General features: G+C 46.1%; 1 protein-coding gene and 2 long non-coding RNA genes across 5 annotated transcripts in view; 1 reads left to right on the top strand and 2 right to left on the bottom strand.

The window, feature by feature from the left end:
* The window catches only part of SERTAD2 (SERTA domain containing 2), an 81,271-nt gene extending 72,607 nt beyond the window's left edge, over positions 1-8,664 (bottom strand). Inside the window, exon 1 of the mRNA XM_083832048.1 lies at positions 8,200-8,664. The gene's annotated coding sequence lies outside the window, so the exon portion shown is untranslated. The remainder of the gene's footprint in view (positions 1-8,199) is intronic.
* Positions 8,665-8,804: 140 nt separating this feature from the next.
* LOC310897902 lies at positions 8,805-10,512 on the top strand. The gene is made up of 2 exons (XR_014582695.1): positions 8,805-8,966; positions 9,193-10,512. It is a non-coding gene; the product is annotated as an uncharacterized lncRNA (long non-coding RNA).
* Positions 9,053-19,550, bottom strand: part of LOC310897900 — a 44,107-nt gene continuing 33,609 nt past the window's right edge. The window contains exons 6-7 of one of the 3 annotated variants that reach the window (XR_014582688.1): positions 10,123-11,712; positions 9,053-9,986 (exon numbers count right to left, since the gene is read on the bottom strand). This is a non-coding gene — a long non-coding RNA (uncharacterized lncRNA). Of the gene's footprint in view, positions 11,713-11,736; positions 12,060-19,550 lie in introns of those variants that run through there. The other 2 variants (XR_014582689.1, XR_014582690.1) reach the window with 2 other exon arrangements.

Raw genomic sequence — 19,550 nt, 5'->3', positions numbered from 1 at the left:
GCTCTGCTTTGTGAAGTCCTTGGAGCAGAGATTATCCATCAGCATCTGGAAAGTACCTGGAATATCCTGAGTCCTGCTGCAAGTAAATAAACAGCAAGGCATAAGCACACACTACATTAAGCCGAGCACATAGCAGTCATCTCTGACAACATAAGTGAGGGTGGTAGTTGCTTCCAACAGACAGAGGTAGAAAATCTACGCTTCAGGGGTACATCCATAAACCAGGAAAAAAAAAATCAGATTCGGCCTCCCTGCCTCCACTTCCCTCCTTCCCCTCTCACATTATCCATTTCTGAAATCCATGCCCCCTTTTTATTATAAATTATTCTAATCAGTTTTGTGGCATGGCAGAAATCCAGCACAACCATCAAAAATACGCACGCACTCGCAGAGCGTATAGCCGCCTTCATTTCACAGGGGCCTTTGATGACAGACTGGTGCAGAGGCTGGGAGGATCTGGCAACCTTTCTGAACAGCTCTCCTGTGGCAGTGACCCTTTCCTAAAGATACACTACTTCACCTACACTACTTCTTTGTAAAAGAAGAATTGTTCCCTAATCTCTCATTAAAGCCAGGAAAAAAAAAAGTGTTCAAACAGGATTTTTTTTCCTCTGCTGTTGCAGCTTGAAGAAGTTTGACTTGGGGATGACAAGGGGCTAGAGAGAACACGTGTAGTCCAGTGCAGACCTTGCCCCTTTTCCTGAATGGGGACATGCAAAATAGACTGAGCAATTGCTCCAGGACCTTTAGAAGTGGAGTACAAGTGGGGAAGAAAAGAGAAAAAGGAAATGAAACAAAATGAAGAAAACAGATAAGTGTTCTTAACTTTTTTTGTGTAATGAACACAGGCTACTTTTGTAGCCCCTGAAAGAAGCCCTACACACTTTGCTCATTCATGCTGCAACAGCTCTAGAAGGAAATGGGGACTGTGGCTTTCCCATAAAACAAACGGGGAGGTCTGAACCCTAAACTGGGGCTGGAGAAGGTAAACAAAACCAGAAAAAAAGCAGCAAGTAATTTAAACTCAGACTGCTACCATCTTGTTAAATAATATGTTAAGAGCTCATCTGCAAGTCTGTCTCAGCCAATGAGGGACATAACTCAAGAGGATACACTAATATGCACTAGCACGCAATTAGTCACTGCTCTAAGCGCTTTAGCTTTGGATTTCTTGGATTATAAGATTTCAAATGCTGTTGTTTTATAAGAGTGATATGATAGCTGTCTAAGCACCACGATCAAATTATACTAGCAGGACATTTGGGCAATGGATCGTCATAGCAAAGGAAATGAATTATCACAGCTTTTATTCTGAACAAGGGAAGACTCATTCTGAACGTGGCAGGGGGAGAGAAGACGACTATACCCACAGAGATGTTTTCTCCTTTTTAACTTTCCAAGGTAGGAAAGCCATAAAAATCTGCAAGTCTGAAAAGACAGGGACTGCCTTTCCCTAGAATTCATACTGAAATATCTGAAAACAGGTAATGAATTCAAAATATTCAAAAATTAAAGTTTAGGCAGCCTCCTAGTTTTGGCTAAAAGCTGGAAGGACGCTTTATTACTGGGTATCTTCCCATCGCACGTCTGGCTGCTACCTCTTCCATCGTGTCTCTTGATATCAGACAACAACCACTATCACCATCAGGCCTAGAGGCTTCAGCCCTGATTAGAAACTTTACTGCCAAGGATGTTCCCTCTCACAGGAAAGAGGGCCTTCCAAAACCTTCAAGTCAGCAGGTTCGGCAGAAGATTGGTGCAATCCTTTAAAAAGATTTAAGAGTTTAAAGGTTCTTTTGAAAAGGCTTCACCTTTCACCTTTACACCATCACAAAAAACCTACCCCACTTTATAACCTAGTTCTCACATTGCATCACAAACCAAATATTACCTTTAACTTCACAAGTCTTGTTTGTTTGTTTGTTCGTTCTAGGAGTACTTTGCTACCTCCAACACATACATATTTTTTGGTGCGTGATACTCAAGAGGCCATGATTCTGACCTCAATTCCTTTGGCAAGAGCCAAGTATTCCAGTGTGAGGTGAGAGAAAACCCACCGATGCTTAATAACATCCCTGACGTGCAGTCTGAGAGGTCTGTAGTATCCATAACGTATTAAAGATGAGAAGAGACTACAGCAGAGAAGACTGCCAACTAAATATAAGCAGAATGACCAAAAGATAAATAAAACTGAGCTCCACGAAGCATAGAAGCAAAAAACCTGCTTTGGTACAGCACAGGACACATGGCTGCAGTTGATGACACCTGGGTATTATTCCTGGCTCTGGTCCTGATTCCTTCTGGCCGACTGCACCAACTCGTGTCACACCTTCAGCAGGCTCTCCCTTCGCATTTTCCTCTCTGGCCACAGGTCAGCAGTGGCGAATCTTTTCCTTGCCAAGGGCAGAGGACACGAAACATTACTGGTGTCCCACACTTCAACACGCACCTTAATGCTGCATGACAGTGGTGCAACAACTCTCCACACCAAAAATCAAGAAGCGTGGGATGCAAAAAATAAGAGCCAGTCCCCCAGATTTCACATTCCCACCATAAGCTTTTTAAAGAAGGAACTGTTGCTATTTATTTGTAATCTGCACGGAGCAGTGTTATTCAGAGCTGCTAATGTTGTTCTATAAGCAAACAGCAGTACCGTGCAAAAAGAATGACAACTGGGAAAAAATGGCTAGAAAGAAGCAGAGAGAATCAAAAACAATGGAAAAGTAATTTGACAGGACACGGAAGGAAAGCACTTGAAGATATTTTAAAAAAATGAAACCAGAAGAGATAACCAAAAGTGAAAAAGCCATCAACACGAATATCTGACTTTAAATCAACAAAAAACACCGCGTGCATTTTTTATGAGAATGTTGAATTTGGATAACCAAGCAACCCATGTTTTATTTTTCCCCTCAGAGCAAATATATGAATATAGAAATTTAAATTTTAAAGAGGATGAATTGGAGTTCTCAACACACTTGTTCTCAGAACTAATGCTTTAACTGCATTAGCAACAGCTTATGAAAAGACAAAGTGACTACAATTCCTTCTCTATCTAGAAGCTACTTTTGGAGTCATTGTTACTACTGCAGTTTTGCAGTTATAAAAAAGCAGTATCCTTGGTATTTCTTGGGATCCCTATTTTGCATGGTAGGAGCTAAGAAGGTATGATTCAGGTTCTCCCAAGATCCATCCCCATTTTTTCATTTCTGTGTTCTTAAGCTGTCCTTAAGCGGGCACCCATAGCGATGTCAAGGGCAGGAAGTACTGCAGATCACAACCCAGGCAAACATTTTAGGGAAGCAGGAATTTACTTGCACACTGTGCTAGTCCAGCACCCTCAGCCCTCCTGTGACTTCACCTGCTCATAGTCATCAGGAAGCGGAGTGCCATTTCTAAACCGTACCTGAGCACCACAAGCCCCATGCTGGCCCTCACTGGCTCCATTTGGTTAGAGATTATCAGAAACAGTAAAGCACAGGGAGACTATAAACATAATTTTGCCAGTTTGTCAGTAAAAAAAAGGTTTGGGCTGGCAAAGAGATAAGGGGGAGGCTGTCTATTTTATCTGTATGGCCGGACCCGCAAGTTTGCATTCGCTGGAACCACACCCCCATCAGAATTCCCTCTGAAATGTCAATACGGAGCATAGTATTAATTTTTCAAGTTGCTGACCTTTACTGTTGCTTGCCTCATAAATCTGGCATTTTGAACTGTTTCTGTTCATACGAGAACATGCTTTGCACGCCTCAAAATGCCTCAGCTCTGTACATATGCTACTCACATGCCACAAAACAGATTCTCACTGTTGTGTTCCCGAAGAAGCTGCTGAGTTGGACCTTCTTAGGTCCACGAAGCCCACGGTTACCATCAGTCATGCTATCCACCACTGCGGCAGCCAGCTTTCCCAGGTTCCCCCAAAGCCCACAGTGCATCTTACTACAAATAAACCATTTCAGACTATTTTAAAGGTCACAGCATACAGATATTTTTTAATAAAATAATTTGATTATGAACTTAGATTTAATTCTCATCAGGAAGGAAAAAAACAAGCCATAAAGCCCTTGGACTAGGGCTGCTCCTCCATTTACTGTTCCTCCCAATTAAAGTGTTTTATATAGATCACCAGAACTTAATGCATCATACATGTTACCCAGTGCTTGACATAAGGCTGTCGATCTGTCATTTCTCTCTCTGTAAGTGCTTAGTGTGATGAATGATCTGGTTACTTGTCTTTCTAGAATAAAAGCAGGAGAAGCTTTGAGACAAAGAAATAAAGGCCAATGCATATTACAGATCTTACAGTGATTAATATCAGCCCTCCTGACTCACATCTCTGAAAACAGTTAAGGTCACTATTTCTCTTATTTTCACCGTGGATTACAGCGTATCTCACCAGAACCCTCCCAACACCTGAGTTAACTTACAGCAGAAACAGAAACGCAAGGAACACATAGCATTTCAGCTACAACAGTGTCACACCAGCACGTCATAAGAAAAATAAGTGACCTTCACTATTGCTTCTGCCGACAGACACACTTGAAGGCACTTGCAGGCCAGGATGTTACTGTGATTTCTACAAGACAATCTAATAAATCAAGATTTAAAGAAGTTATATATATATATATATAATCTGCTACTTATTGTCTGAACTGAAAAACCTGCCTTCCCAAATCAGCTAATGGTTTGGCAAGCCTACACGAAAGGCAGGCAAACAAACAGCATCTTTTCCTTTTAGCTTGGAATCTGCAATAAGAAAAAGAAATCAGCATTTTATTGATTTCCATAATGCCATCTCTACAGCTTAACAAACTCACTCAGCTGCTAATGCTAATTCACTGATACTATGGAGCCTTCCCATATAATTATAAACCCTCCACTTTGCTGAGCCCCAGGGCACTGTTTCTAACTTTCCAGAGGACCACTGCACCAAAAGTAGAAAAAAAACCACCCTCTTTCATTACCCAAAGCAAACTGCAAACCAAATTTTGCTTATTTAAATGGGAAATTAGAGAGACTTAATTTTTAAGACAGGGAATAATCTGCCAGTCTGCATATATTTTCAGACTTGATATCGTGACGACAAGTTCTCATTTAAACTCTTCTCCCCACCCCTCATTCTTTTTTCTTCCTGAGAGCAGACAACAATACAACATATAAATATTGGAACAATTATGATTTCTAGGGAGAGATTTTACAGTTCTTCTCAGCTCAGAAGTGTTTCAAAGGGGTGATTCAGAATCAGACAAAGACTCTTGTGAATGTCACTATAATTAACATAGAAAAAATTATTTTTAAAACATTACCATTGCTACAGGGAATATTTTATTAGTGGATATAATTCAAAGTTGTTTTTTTTTTTAAAAAAACAGGTTTTTCTTTACAAAAAACTCAAACACTTCCTAAATTAAAAGAAACAAGGGAAGATATCTACTCCAAGCCTAAAATCCACAAGGTCCTAAATAATTAACGAAGTAAACTCTGCCATTTTTCTCCATTTCTTGTACAAATTCAGCAGCCCATAACCAAGCAGACAGCTCCAGGATACTTCAGTGAGAGTTTTGCTTAATTAGGGACTGCAGAATTTGGCCCAATTAATCCAGTACTATCTCTGTGGAAAGAATGTCGTGGGACTCTGCGGTGTAAACACCCTCCCCAAATGGCAGTACCTAGGTCCCCTTTCTTGCTCCCCCTGGTTAGCCTGCCTTGATATTTCAGACCCAACTGTAATGTATTCGCCACCTCTCTCAGGATTCAGTGTGACGTTTTAGATAAAGCAGCTTAATATTGCCATCATTTCCCATGTGCACATTAATTTGGAACCAGCTGATCAATTTCCTCCGAGAACGGTGAAATGTGTGGATTTTTGTTTAACAAACAAACAAGTTGACAGTATCAATACGGAGTTGAAGAGCCTCTAAAAACAATCTAGTTTGCATAATTAATGTTAATTACAATAACATCTCAATCAGTGACACAAAAGCTTAGCAATGAACACAGTCACACAAGGAAATGAAAACATGAAACAAACACGAAAGAATTGTGTCTTGTTCTGAAAGAGTATCAACAGATCTTTCAAGAGATATTTATAAATAAGAGCGTAAAGGCAGAAGAGAGCCCTGGCTTGTTAGAACTATTTTCTTTACAGGCGGGTTAGCACAGCGCTTTCTTCTGAGATTGTAACAAGGCAGTGGATCTGAGCTGTGGACACTCCAGATAATACTATCTCCACTATCTCTCTACAACATCACATACAAGCCACCACCAACTGCTTTAAAGAAAAACAACTGAGGGCCTGATCCTGCCACCAATGATTTCAAGAGCAAACATTTAAACAACAGAACATGAATTTGGGTTGTTTTTTTTTTGGGAGACAAAAAAACACCACAGCTTGACCACTGTATGTAGGTATGGATTCCCTCAGGCACAGAGGAATTTCAGGACAAGATAACGACTTCTGCAACAATCTTTTTTCTACTTTCCATAGCAACAAGGGAAAGCTAAACACGCAGAAAACGTTAAACTTGCTTGTTTTACCAGCAGCACAGAGGTCTCCAATGGTTATTTTTGGTATGGTCACTTGAGCAAGCAGCTTTACCTAAAGTCCTCTGAAATTTTCTTCCCAACCCAAGAAAGAGTCAGCTAATGCATTCTCATTTCAGGGGGAGAAAAAAAAAAAAAGCTGTAAAGCCAGCTGCTGTTCTCATTCAGCCAGGCTGGTGCCATGGTGCACACGCAGTCACACAAGCATCATCACAGGGAGGACCCGTGCAGTAAAGTACCACTCCTGTGAGTAAGGGTGGCAGAACTGGGTCTGGTGAGAGAGGAAGTCAGAGCTCATCGTGTCACCGCTCTGGAGGCTCTCTAAAAACACGCGTTTCTTCATTACTTTTCACATTCATGCAAATCCACTCCATTGAAGTTAATGGAGTCACACTGGTGTTAAACTAGTACCAGAGGAGAGGCAGGCCTGCTTCACACTGACTGAAGAGACCGCAGCTCAAGGACCCCACGGTAAAGGGGAAAGCAGCAGATATTTAGGAAGGTTTAGGATATACTGGGCAAGTTACTCCCACGGATACTGCTAAGGGCTGATTTTGTATTTAGGATTCTTACCACCTCAGGGTGGATTTTTGTTTGTTTTCTCCCCTCCCCTCTTTATAGGTACAAGCCAAGATTTGTTAAAGACTTCATTTCCTCTAGAAATTTACTGACCTGTCACTTAAGCACCTACTGACTGAAGCCATACTTTACTTCACCTTACAAGAGTGTTTGCCTTAAAAAAAACAAAACTTCACACGGAAGACCCTCAGAAAGATGCCGGCCTTTCCTTTTAACAGAAGTTCAGTACACGTCTCCTTAATTTTCATGTGCCTGAGAAAGACAATTTGGGAGCGCTGTGAGATCCGGTAAGCCTTCAAGTCAGCAATCAGTTTCCGTATGATATGAGTTACAAAATACAAGCAGCTAACATTAACAGCTAAGCCCGACAGAGTGCTAAAGCTTCGGAAGCTCTGCATGTGGAAAGAGTGCTCTATTTGCTGGGGTTTTCCATGTATCTGTTTTATTTTAGCTACCCTGACTGCACGCCACACAAGAACGTACGCCACATTCACATTTCTAAAAATACCTCAAGAAAAATCAATGGCAGTGAAATAGAGACATGACAACTCCACTCTGAGCTCCCCCAGCCTCAGCCCCAGCCGCCAGCAGGACTTTCCCCCTGCTCACGACCACGACACGAAGCTACCACACGCTTATTTCCCTACACCCAAACACCTGGGCAGAAGATTGGGGCTACCTGAGGGAAAAAAAGGGGCGTTTGGGGTCACTTCTCCCTGCCCCCAGGGAAGGGCACAGGCAGCGGGGCCGGGGCAGAGCCTCCCCCCGACCCCCAACAACTTTCAGCCGCTCCTCTCACCTCAGCGCTCCCCTCACGGAGACCAAACGCGTCGCGGGCAGCACGGCGCGATTTTCACCCTTTTATTTTCTTATTCTTTTAGTTTCGCGACCGAACCAGCCCAAAGCAGCCCCTCACACCCCCCGAAAAAAAAAAAAAAACACAAAACTTCCACACAGCCCTCGCTGCGCACCCCAAAACACCTCCAGGCTCCGGGGGGGAGGGCTCCCCCTGAGGCTCCCCCTGACCCCCTCGACCCCTTCCCGGCCCCGAGCCGAGCCGCCGAGCCCGGCACTCACCCGCTCCGGGGGGCTCCGCGGCGAGGACCGTTGGGGACCGTTGAGGACCGGGGTGCGCTGAGGGGAAAAGGGCGGCACAACGGGGCGGGGGGCGCCCGCACGGCACGGGGAGGGCGAGGAGGTTTAAGAGAGGTGTGCGTTTGGGGGAGAAATGAGGGGGTTTTTTTAATAAAAAAACGGGGTTAAAAGGAGCGAGGAGCTGGCAGCCGGGCGCTGAGGGAGCGCTGCTCTATCCCATGCCGCTGCGGGGGCTCGGCAGGCGGCGGGCGAGCTGCGGGGGGACTGGGGGCCGCGGGGGGGGATGTGACAGGGTGACAGGCGCGGCCCGCCGGCCGGGTACCGGAGCGGGGGGAGGAGGAGGAGGCGGCGGCAGCCCAGGCAGCGCCGCCCGCCCGCCCGCACACGGCATTTAACGGCGCTGCCGGGCCGCGCCGTGACTCACACACGGGAGTTAGTCACAGGGCGGGCCCGCCGGGCACCGCCCCGCCCCGCCCCCGCCGCCCCCGCTGCCCTATGGGAAGCGGGGGTTCGGTGGATTGACGCGGCGACCGGCCAATGGGAAGCGAGGCTCGCCCCCCTCTCCCTCCAGCGCCGCTCGGCCCAATGAGTCTTCTGAGGACACTGCGCGAAGTGCCGGGGAGGGCCGGGGGGACCCCCCGCGGGGCGGGCGCTGCGGCTTGGCCTGCCGCCTCCTCCAATCAGCATCGCGGGGCGGCTTGATGGACGGCGCGGCGCGGACCAATCGGGAGGGCTCGCCGGGAGAGCTGGTCACGCAGGGCGGGGGCGGGAGCGTGACTGGAGGCGGCGGGCGGGCGGGCTCCGGGCGGGGTCACCTCAGCCGGCGGCGTGCGGGCGGGCGCCGGGCGGGCGGGAATTACCTCAGCGAGGCGGGGCTGGGATGAGGGGGGAGCCGGGGCTTTTGGGGTCCGAAAGGTGTCTCGGATCCACGTCCCGCTGCTTATACCCCCTTTTTTATTTATATTTTTTTGTCAGGTTTTGAGAGAACAAAGCGGGTTCCGGCGTTCCGTCCAAATTTGAAGGGAAAAAAAAAATGCTAAAAGTGATCGCCTTGACAGGCTGCGCTGCGAAAGAGCAGTTCCTGCTGCGCTGCTGGGAGGAGCCGGCAGATAAGAGCGGTATCAGCCCTGTGAGAGAAAAGCGCAATGCTGCCTTCGCGAATGATTAATATTGGAGGAATTTATTTTGGGCAGAGCGAGGAAGTAGTGCCTGCTAGGAGTTCCCAACAAGCGCTGGAGCCCTACCAGGCGTTCAGTCTCGGTGAAGGAAACGAGATACTCAAATTGCCTTTCCCCCCTTCACACAAACTCTCAAACTCTTTTATTATTTTTTTTTCCAGTAAAACAGCTGATCACATCATTGCGTTACCTCACATAAGTCTATCAGAATCAGGGACTACCCCGGCGTTTTCCCTGGCTGCAAAAATACACGCTTTGTTTTCTTTGCTTTCAAAACTTACTCCCTGGACAGACTGCTATATTTACAATCTTTTTTTCTTATTTTAGCCTCCACGCTAATTGAAGAGCTGAAAAAAACTGTAACCTGCCATAATTTGTTCTTGTTTTCCACTTCAGAAATAGTAGGTTATTCCTGGTCGCTTTTATTGAGGGCTGGGAAGCCGGAGGGAAGATTTCACAGTCCCCCAGCTGAAGCAGCAATGTTGAATCCCACAAAAAGGAAAAAACACAATGCAGGGTTGTCTCAGCATCTATGGCATAATCCTGCTAGCTGTCTTCAAGAAATCTGGGATGGATGACGCTCAAGATTCTCTAGTATGAAACAGAAAGAAAACTAAGACCAGTAAAGGTGGGGTCTTACACTTTCCTGAGCATTTAACGATGGCACACAGCTCAGCAAAGCTTAAGAAATTAGCTATTACTATGGGTATATTTTAATTTTACCCACAGATGCTATGAAACACGTCTGGCTTTGTGCATCTCAGTTTTCTCCCGACACCATCTTCATCATGCTGGTGGTCCAAGGATTTCTTACATGCAGAATTGCTTGGGCTGTAGCACTGCTCAGCTCATCAGCTGTATGAAGCCATAAATCTTTGAATTCTGTTTGAGATAAAATTAGGACAGGAATGTTGTTTAATAACTACCACAACTTCTCCATTTCATCAGTCTGCTTTGAAAGCATCTGAAGGCTTCTCCAGCCCCCACCCTGGCTTGCACCTTAATAAAACTTTTTGTTGACTAATATTTCCATTCCTGGTGGAATCTGCTGAGCTGTGCTATTGTAAATGCTCTTGCTTTAATTGTGTTTGGATTAGAATAAACCAAATCCACCATACTGTTATTTTATTGTGTTTTGTTTTACACACGCTGCTTTTTGCTCTTCTCTCCATTTGCATTAAAATTTACAAATACAAACATGTATTTTGCTTCACACAGACCTGTTTACATTGAAACCCAAGGCACTTGGACTAAAGGATTCACTGCAGCTAATCGTTGGGAATAGTGAAGGATTTTCACAAGTGATCCCCATATTTGTATTGGTAGCAAAAGCAGAGAATTTAAGACCTGTCTTATAATTTTTTTCCTGCAATAATAGTAAGAGGTTAGAATATTTGCAAGGTTCTGCAGTCTTCAGCAGTGCTTACATCCTGATTCATGCTTAGTGACTTCTGAACACAGCACAAAACATGGCTTTGCATCAGATTCTGTGCAATTCAGCAAATAAAATGATGAACAGAGTATTTAGCATTCACTGGTACGCACACACACACATATATATATGCACACACGTACCCTCTTCAAAGAACTGAAAGGGGTGGGAGTTTCAGGGTGGATGGTCTTTTTGCAGCTGTGTGTTCTTGAGAGGTAATATTCTAGCAGAATTTAGACAGAAAACGGCTCGTGAATTTGGGCACGATTGCTTCTAGAGGGTGAAAGTCTATAAGCAATCATCCTGCTCTGCTGCTACAACCTACCAGGGGGGCTTTGCGAGTGTGCTTCCAGAGAAAGCAACCAAGGTAATATTTCACATCGTCGCGGTGCCGCGGCTTTCCCAGCGTAGCACAGTTTTTTCTTCAGGGACAATGTAGGCAAGGAAGCAATTATATGAAGATCTCAGCTTTTACTTTGAAAATCTCAATCTCACCGTTACAGAGAAAAGTCTGAGAACACGGCCTGCTGCCGAAGGTGGTTTCAGTTTGAGGCAGTTTAGTTTGAGTTTGTTAGTTCGGTGTGTAGGTTGAGAGCAGGCTTGTTTCAGCTGGGTCAAGCTACTCCTGAGTTGAACCAAGTTAGCTGTTAAAATTACACCATTTCCATTAAACTGCTTCAAACCCACTTGCGATTAGACTAGTGCAGTGCAGTTTAGGCGAGGATCAACTCGGCAGTGACGATTCTTGTCCCTGGCCTGGAAATTCAGTAGCTCGCCCTCCATAATTTGTACGTGGAGCAAAACTGTGGAGGAAGGTAGTGTGTCTGAGTTTTGGCTCCAGCTCCCCTTAAGGTTTCCACAGCTGCTTCTACAGAAGTCATTAAACTGAAAGAAACAAACCACAAAACCGAAAGGAGGAATGGAAATGCTGCACGGGCACAGGGACTGCGCAGGTCTGCTCAAGGTGCATGAGTAGGTCCCACACGGCTCTGCCACCCTTGCAAACCAGGAGTAATTCCCCCTGCAGCCCTTGAAGTTGAGGTTTCAAAGCCCAAACCAGGGGTGAGAGGGGCCAGATCCCTCCCCGATTGCATCCAGGCGTACCTCGAGCGTGGTGCTGTGGCTTACTCAGACTCTTGCACCCCTTTCTGGTGGCCATCATAGACTCGAGAGCATTTGGTCGATCGTTTCGCACAAAGACCTCAACCCCTGGCGCTTTTACTGCACCGCAGCTGTTTACAAAATAAGTTTGTTTACTTACTCTTGACCTCAGGGAATACCTTCAAAAACCTGCAAATATTCCCTTATAAATGAATAAAAGCAGCAAATTTCCTTCAGCTGTGTTTGCTTTCTGAAAACATTCCAGTCTATTAGATTAGCGGCTAGAAATGTTTATGGAAAGAATTTTTAAGCCCATTTTAGAGGGTATTCATGGAAGGCAAAATTTTATCTCAAAAACACAGTCATCTTACCTGGTGTTAATTTATGTTCATTGACTCAGGGAATGTAAAACAGCATTATATGACTTGATTTGTTCAGGTCATGTATCTCTCCTGTCTCTCTGGCCTCGTCTTTTTTTGCTGCCATGCTGTTTCCTATCCCTCTGCTATGCCAGAGATGGAAAATTTAACATTTTATTTGTTCACTTCACACCTTCTTCATTTCCCTCTGAACAGAGAGCTCCTTTCTTGAGCAACAGTGAAAGTAAACCGCTATCACAAAGCAAACCTGGGGCCCTGGAATATAAAACCGCTCCCTGCGATATTTAAATTCCTTTGAAAACCATCCTCTGCCATATGTCTATAAACACTGTCCAGCTGCAACAAGATTGCAGATTCTTGGCGACCATCTGAATTCAGCGAAGAAATAACAATACTGTGTACCGAGACAGTGTCAACTGCCGCTTTAAACATTTTGCTTTGCATTTCTAATACTTTTTTTTCTTTTTCTGTTTTCTCTGATGTAGGTGTTAGGTAGAACTGGGAGCAAAGGTATAGCAGCGGAAAGTACTTGCTTTTCTTAAGAGAGGTGTCTCTTTCAAAACAGTTGGATGAAAATTAGCCGTTTTATTGCAGGACATGGAGTGTAATCGTGCATTTTGAGAGGCTGAGATTTGAGCTCAACGTCATTACCGCTGGCACATAAACAGGCTGATACACACACTCAACAGTTTAGCATCACGTTCCTGAGCTCTTCATTTAGGAAACGACCAAGAGAGGAGTGCCAGAGCTCTCTTTACAAGAAAGAAGACCCTCCTTTACCCAGAGGAAAAGAACCCTAGACCATGCCGTGTACACGTGTGTTTGGAAGCTGCACCTACGCCTGACGCCCTGCCCAGCCCTGCCAAACATCAGCGTCTCAAGTGATCTGAAAGTTCAGCTGTCTTCGTAAATAAAAGTACTTCTCCTCCAACAACGTCATTGCCTGGTTTACAAATGTTTCTGATCTAATGCTTTCAGTTGTCATCCAACTGCAGCACGTCCGGGGCAGAGGCCACATGGTGGTGGTTGTTTGTTTGTTTTTTCCCTGCTTAGGAGTGGAGCAGCAAAGCTGGGACACGGGCATAAATGTAATAAAAACCAAGGATCTCAGCACACCTCCTCCGTCGGATGCCAAACGTTAAATACTTACAGCAGAGGTGCTTTTGTGTGGTCCGTGAGGACAAGCTGGAGTTTTAGGAAATACTCGGTGAGAAAATTTCGTGCACAGAAATTCAGAGAAAGTGTAAGCTGCATGTGGACAAGCACGCTAAATTCAAGAACAAATCGTATCCTATGTGATGTTTGTTCAGCTCGAGCTGCAGGTCCCTCAAAATCAGGATTTTAATGCATGAAAACGAGCAGACATTTATTGTGAGCTGCGACCACCAATTCCTTACACGTTGGAGTTGGCAGAAAGCAGGGTAGAAATGAAAGGAACAATTTTAGACATATGGCAATCTGGCAAAGCGCTCTAAAATTTTAATTACGCTACGGAAAGGTCAAGGCTGGATCTGTGCTGGTGGAGGGATAATTTGCTTTTAGAGTTTGTGAAAGTGCCTCCAAAACTAAGGAACCGAAAAACGAAGAATAAAACTAACTTCTCCTGTGCAGGCAGTTGGTTCTGATCTGCTTTGAAAACAGCCTTCCAGAAGCATCCCGGAATTTTACCAGTTTATCCCAAATTTCAGGGGTGAACGCCCAGTTCTCGGGGCAGGGCTGGGACATCTTCAGGTCGAGAAGAACCAATTTCTTTCCCTAACCCAGTTTTCAGAAGGATGAGCTTGTAGAGGAAGTAGTATTCCCTTGTTCGGAGGCCAAAAATTAAGCAACATCCCTAAATTCAGACATAGCTCTTGAAATAGCTGTATCCTTTTTCAACATCTGCTTGTTCACCGACAGAGCTGGAAGCCCCACAGCCCACGGGGAGCGTACATACCCTGGCAGTGGGCGACAACCCCAAAGGCTACAGCCTGGATCGATACGGCGGGCACAAAAACGGAGTGGTAAAATGATTTACTTAAAGATAAGGCTCATCTCTCCGCACCCCAAAAAACGCTAGCCCCTCGATTGCCTTCTTTCTGCAGCGCTGATGGAGCTGCAAGGAGCTCCAGTGAACCTCACAGGCAAGGCAATGGTTAATTCGACACGAAAGCAGAAGAGAGCATCTCACCACGGATTTAATTCACCCGCTTGCCTTCCCTTACCTCCATTGTAAACCCGAGGGCCTGCATTCATACAGGAGTGTTTCTGCTAGAAATGACGCTGGCAATAAATATTGTGAAAATCGGCATTGTTTTGTTAAAAAAAAAAAAGAGTGGATGCGCACCTCCAGTGACCTCGATTTTTCACTTCGCTGGAGTGATTATAAATGGCTTTGCTTCTCCATCAGCTTTGTCACGGACAGGACTCCTTCTTTTTGCCTCGCTGCCCAGATACAGGTGTGCCGAATTTTTTATTCCTGCCTCTAAATGCTGCCTGCGTGCCAAGAGGGTGAGCGCTGCTGTGACAGCGATGGGAGACAAATTGTTGGGGCTATCCGTGACGAAGAGGTGTGCAGGAGGGGTGCAGGGGCAGTGCTGGACTGTTCCCATCCGCAGCTCAGCTCAGCCCTTTTGGACCTCATGGAGCCGGGGATGCGTGCGTGGAAAGGGCGACAGATCACGAGGAGCACAGCCCCTATAGGCTGCCCCTGCGGTTGTGAGGGTATCCGAAGGTGTAAAGGAGGGCTAAAATGAGGGACGTAGCTCGGGCTGGGTATTGAAGGGGATATGATGGGGAGGGCTTGGCAGGAATTAAGGAAAAATTGGCCCTGCCCGATAGCAAGGTCCCCCTCTCTGCTGCGCGGTGTTTATCCAGCCGTGCCGAGGAATAGACGAGCCCGTGCCAGGAGCTGGGAAGCAAAACTGTGCAAAGACAGGGGGAAAAAAATAAAAAGAAGCAAAAAAAAAAAAAAAAAAAAGAGAAAGAAATCCAAGCTAAAAAAAAAAAAAGCTGGAGGAAAGAGCACCAGGCCAGAAAGCCAGTGTGCTGAAATTAATTAGTTCGGACTGGATGTGCCGGGCGCTTCCAGCAGCGGAGGGGCCGAAATCCTCGCCGTGCTCGGGAATGTCACACTCGGGCACAGCGGCTGCTTTCCAGCCTTTCCTTCGCTCCCCCCGCACGCTGAGCTGAAGCCAGAGAGGGAGAGGGAGGGAGGAAAAAGCGAGGCCGAGAGCTTTCTGCGGTCGGCGGGGGCCTATAAATAGCCGCTGAAGTCTTCTAATGCCGATGGGGTGCGTCATGCCGGCCCTCCCCGCTCTTCCTCCACTCGCCGGCCCCGAGCTTGGAGAGGGGGGGAAAAATGAACCACGCGTCCCAAGGATGCTGCTGGCCTCGTGCAGGCGTTGCAAAGGGTCTTCCAGGTCCTGTTGCCCTCGCAGAGGGCAAAAGGCAGAGGTCGGAGGGGTGCCAGAGGGGATTTTGAGTTGGTGTTTCTGTCCTTGTCGCCGCCACACGCTACCAGAGATGGCCCCCTTGTTTCTTCTGTGAGCCCCCAGCAGCAGCCCCCAGGTGCTGCAAGCTGTGCTGGGGCTCTTCTTGCAAAGAACCCATGTCTAAGGCCATATAATGCACATGGAGGCCTTTTTTATTAAACAAAATGATATTCCAGTCATTTTCCTTTTTTTTTTTTCTTTTGCAACACAGGCATTTTTGAGCATCTTGACTCTGCTTTATTTCTCTATTTTTTGATACAATCCCCTATTCTTATTAGGATTTGCTTACATCAATCCATCAGAAAGAAGCAGAGGAATGTGCTGATGAGCATCTTGTCTGCATCAACTTGTTCGAAAGTGGACCTGCAAAAGGCAAAGCTGCCAGGCTGACACGTGGGATATGCTCCTTTTCAAGGACCACAGTAAATTCTCCCAGATTTGGGGCCCTCCTCGGAGAGCACGTAAGGAGCAGCACATGGTGGTCTCTGCCACATCAGGGCAGTCCGAAGTGTTTGAAGTAGTGAAAAATTGCCAAAAAGATGGAGCAGGATCATCTCCCCCCAGGAACAACTCCCTGCCGAGCTGAGCTTCAAAAGCACCCAAGCATCACTGACGTCCCAGTGTCCAAAGCAAAGCTTAAGCCTCAAAACTTTGGGGTTTGTTACTATTTCAAAAGGATGGGTGCAGAAAGAAACCCAGCCTAAGGTCCAGTGAATGAAATTCCTGCTGTGAAACGTCTGGCCAGGCTCTCTGTTCAGAGATGGAGAATTTGCCCTGCTCCTGAAAGGTCCTGTATCGAGGAGGAGATGCCAATGGATGTCGTCAGAGGGGCTTTTTGGTTTGGTGCCATCTCAAGCAGCACTGGATATAGGCACAGTTGTAGGGACCTTCAACTCTTCATGTTTTTAGCACCCACGTTTTTAGTACGGGTACATACAACTTTCGAAGGCACAAATAAAACACGTGACTCAAGCAAAATAGGTTCAAAATGTCTTTTTTTTTTTTTTTCCCCTAACAGTGATGTCTGTCCCGGCAGAGGGCTTGATACAAACTGGAGTCTACCTTTCTGAGCTGAAACCGTGAGGATTACTCACATCTTTAAAAATAAGCCCACGTCAAAATTCCCTTGTTGGATTAAGACCTAAGCCCTGCAATTGTCACTTTTCCCGACGGAGGAAAGTACCAGTGGCTTAACTAAATATACCGTCCCCAGCGCCACGGGCAGCTTCCAGATTGTTTCTCTTTCCCCTTTTACTGGAACTCCTCCACGTTTCTGTAAGTTTATTTTACTTTTTGGTTGGTTTGCTTTTTTTTTTTCACCAGTCCATCACCCCTTTTCCTGAGCGGTGTGTGATCTTTCATCCTGCCCTTGCCATTTCTTGCCCCATCCTTCTCTGCCCATTTGCCACAAGCAGATGGCCACCCGTTGCTTCAGCTTTGGGGAGAAACTACCAAACATGGCAAAACAATATGTATTTCTGTTAGCAGTGTAAAAAATAAAGCCAGGTTTAGCCTGGATTCGTGTCTCTTCTGTGCCTGATGATGTGCAAGAGCTGCTTGAAGTTTTTTTCCATCACACTTAGCAGGGATTCTCTAGCAAGAGTTGTGCTGACATGGAGCTGTGTCCAGGTGGTACTCCCAGTCTTTGGGATGAGTCTGATCTTAAAAGAGCATTCGTGGCTTTGTCACACGTGAAGAAAACTCTAAGAGACTCAGGAAAAAGCAAGAACTTCATGTGTTTACCCATACACAAGGAGGATGCTAAGTGCTCTTAGGTTGGGATTGTCTCTGTACAGACGATGCATGGGCCAGATTTAGGCAGGAAAAATGCTCTTCAACCCAGCTCTTGTCCTTGTTGGGTCTATCCTGGCTAAAACAGGAACTCCTCAGTGCTTCCAAAAAGTTAGCCAGGAACTGGATGGCTCCTTACAGTGTCCAAGAAGCCAGGCACAAACTCTTCACTTGGATCCCTCACAAGAAAGCAGGCATTGGAGCTCGGACCCCAGCCCACAGAAGTGCACACAGCCTCCTCTTCCCTCTGACCCAGCAGTGCTTCGACAGCCTCGAGGGGTGGCAAATTAACCAGCTCTGTGCTCAGACACTACAAATCAAGACACGAGCACCGTTGCTCATAACGCAGTGTAAGACACCACCGTCCGTGTTTACAATAAATACTCCTCTCTCACCGGGAGAAAATCATTTTCCTTTTCAGAGCTGCCTTTTTCTTCCGGCCTTCCCAGCCGCTGCAGTGATCAGCTCCTCAAAGAGGTCTTAATTTGAGGAGTTTCCTAATGCATACCTTAGCACAATGCGTGCAAGATTAAGCTTTTCAAGAGTCTTCGGGTACAAAAGAACTGTATTTCACAATGAGGAGGAGAAGTGCCATTAAAAATATCAAAGCCGTATGATACCCACTTTGTAGTTACGTTCCAAAGGACACTTTTATTCAAATTCCCTCTTTTCAGGAGCTTCCGTTTCTGAAATTTCTCGCTGTTGTTAAGTAGCCCAAAGGGAAATTTTTGTGTGTGTGTGTGCATGGCAAGTTTGGCATAATTCATTCAGGATATTGCAGTAATGGGGTTATTCTAAGCATGAAACAAGATAATTTTCACGCCTTGCGGAAGCCGTGTTCAAGTTTGCCTTATTTCAGATTGTTTCCCTCTTGATGGGCTCCTCCTGACCGGTGTGGTGGGAACTTTGGTTTTTCCACGCTGGCAGGGGCTGGTTTGGGGAATGATGGGGTTGTGGAGTGGCCCAGGCACCAGGGCAGCACATCCCAGCTGCTGGCTCCTCATCTTCTCCCCAAAAAGAGGAGGCAAGCAGACGGTGCCTGCTCCCACAGGGGACATGTGAGCACTGCATCCCGTACTGCTTGCATTAGCCCCTGTTAACCACAAGTTAGATACTTCAGGTATATTTAGGGGCTGGGAAGTGCAAATAGACACGTAAAATCCCACTGACAGCATGGGGAGTTAGATGCTGACCTGGCTTAGGTGCTTGTGGATCTTACCATCCCACCACAACCTTCCTCCAGGCGCATTGCTGTGTCTTCGGGGATGAGACAGCTTTTGGGAACGCGACCCATGAGCACACGAAGGTGTAAGAGTAGTATGCACGATTCGGATGAATTTTAACGCATATAAATGCTGCCACTATTGCATCTAAGCTCTGCATTCCCCCACCTCACCAACGCACATGATTTTGTTATCAGAGGCACACAAAACGCACGTGGCGAGTAAGACTTGGTGATTTCCAGAGCCTGCATGGGGAAGGTGGAGGTGAGCCCTTGACGGGCTGTTTTAATCAGGATCACGGGTTGAACAGCGTGTGGCTGCAAAGAAAAGGCCCAGAGGAGAAGGGAGGAATTGGTTTCCATTGTGCCACCACAAATCCAGGTGCAGTCCCAGTTCATGCTGCCGGTTAGTAGGATCTTGTTAGCCCCGCTTCTGGGGAGGAAAGCAAGGATTTATGCCTGACATATCTTGAAGATAAGCTAAGAAGGCGGCTGCAATCTTTATGACAGCCAAAAGATTTGTGTGAAACGTGAATTAATCAATAAAACCACTTTTGGTGGTAGAACAGAGGACGCATTTCCCCGCCACACGAATGCCCACACATTAGAAAGAAGCATGCCCTGCCACTGGAGCGTGCAAAATAGAATACCAGCAACATCCACCTAAATTTTAACGCTGAACTGTGAAACAACGACGACCAGAAGAAAGGCTTTTGTTTCCCTGTCCTTTTTCTTGAACCGAACAGTGCCTAACTG

This window comes from Anser anser, assembly GCF_964211835.1.
Source record: "Anser anser genome assembly, chromosome: 3".
Lineage (NCBI taxonomy): Eukaryota > Metazoa > Chordata > Aves > Anseriformes > Anatidae > Anser > Anser anser.
This window is presented reverse-complemented; position numbering and strand designations above follow the sequence as displayed.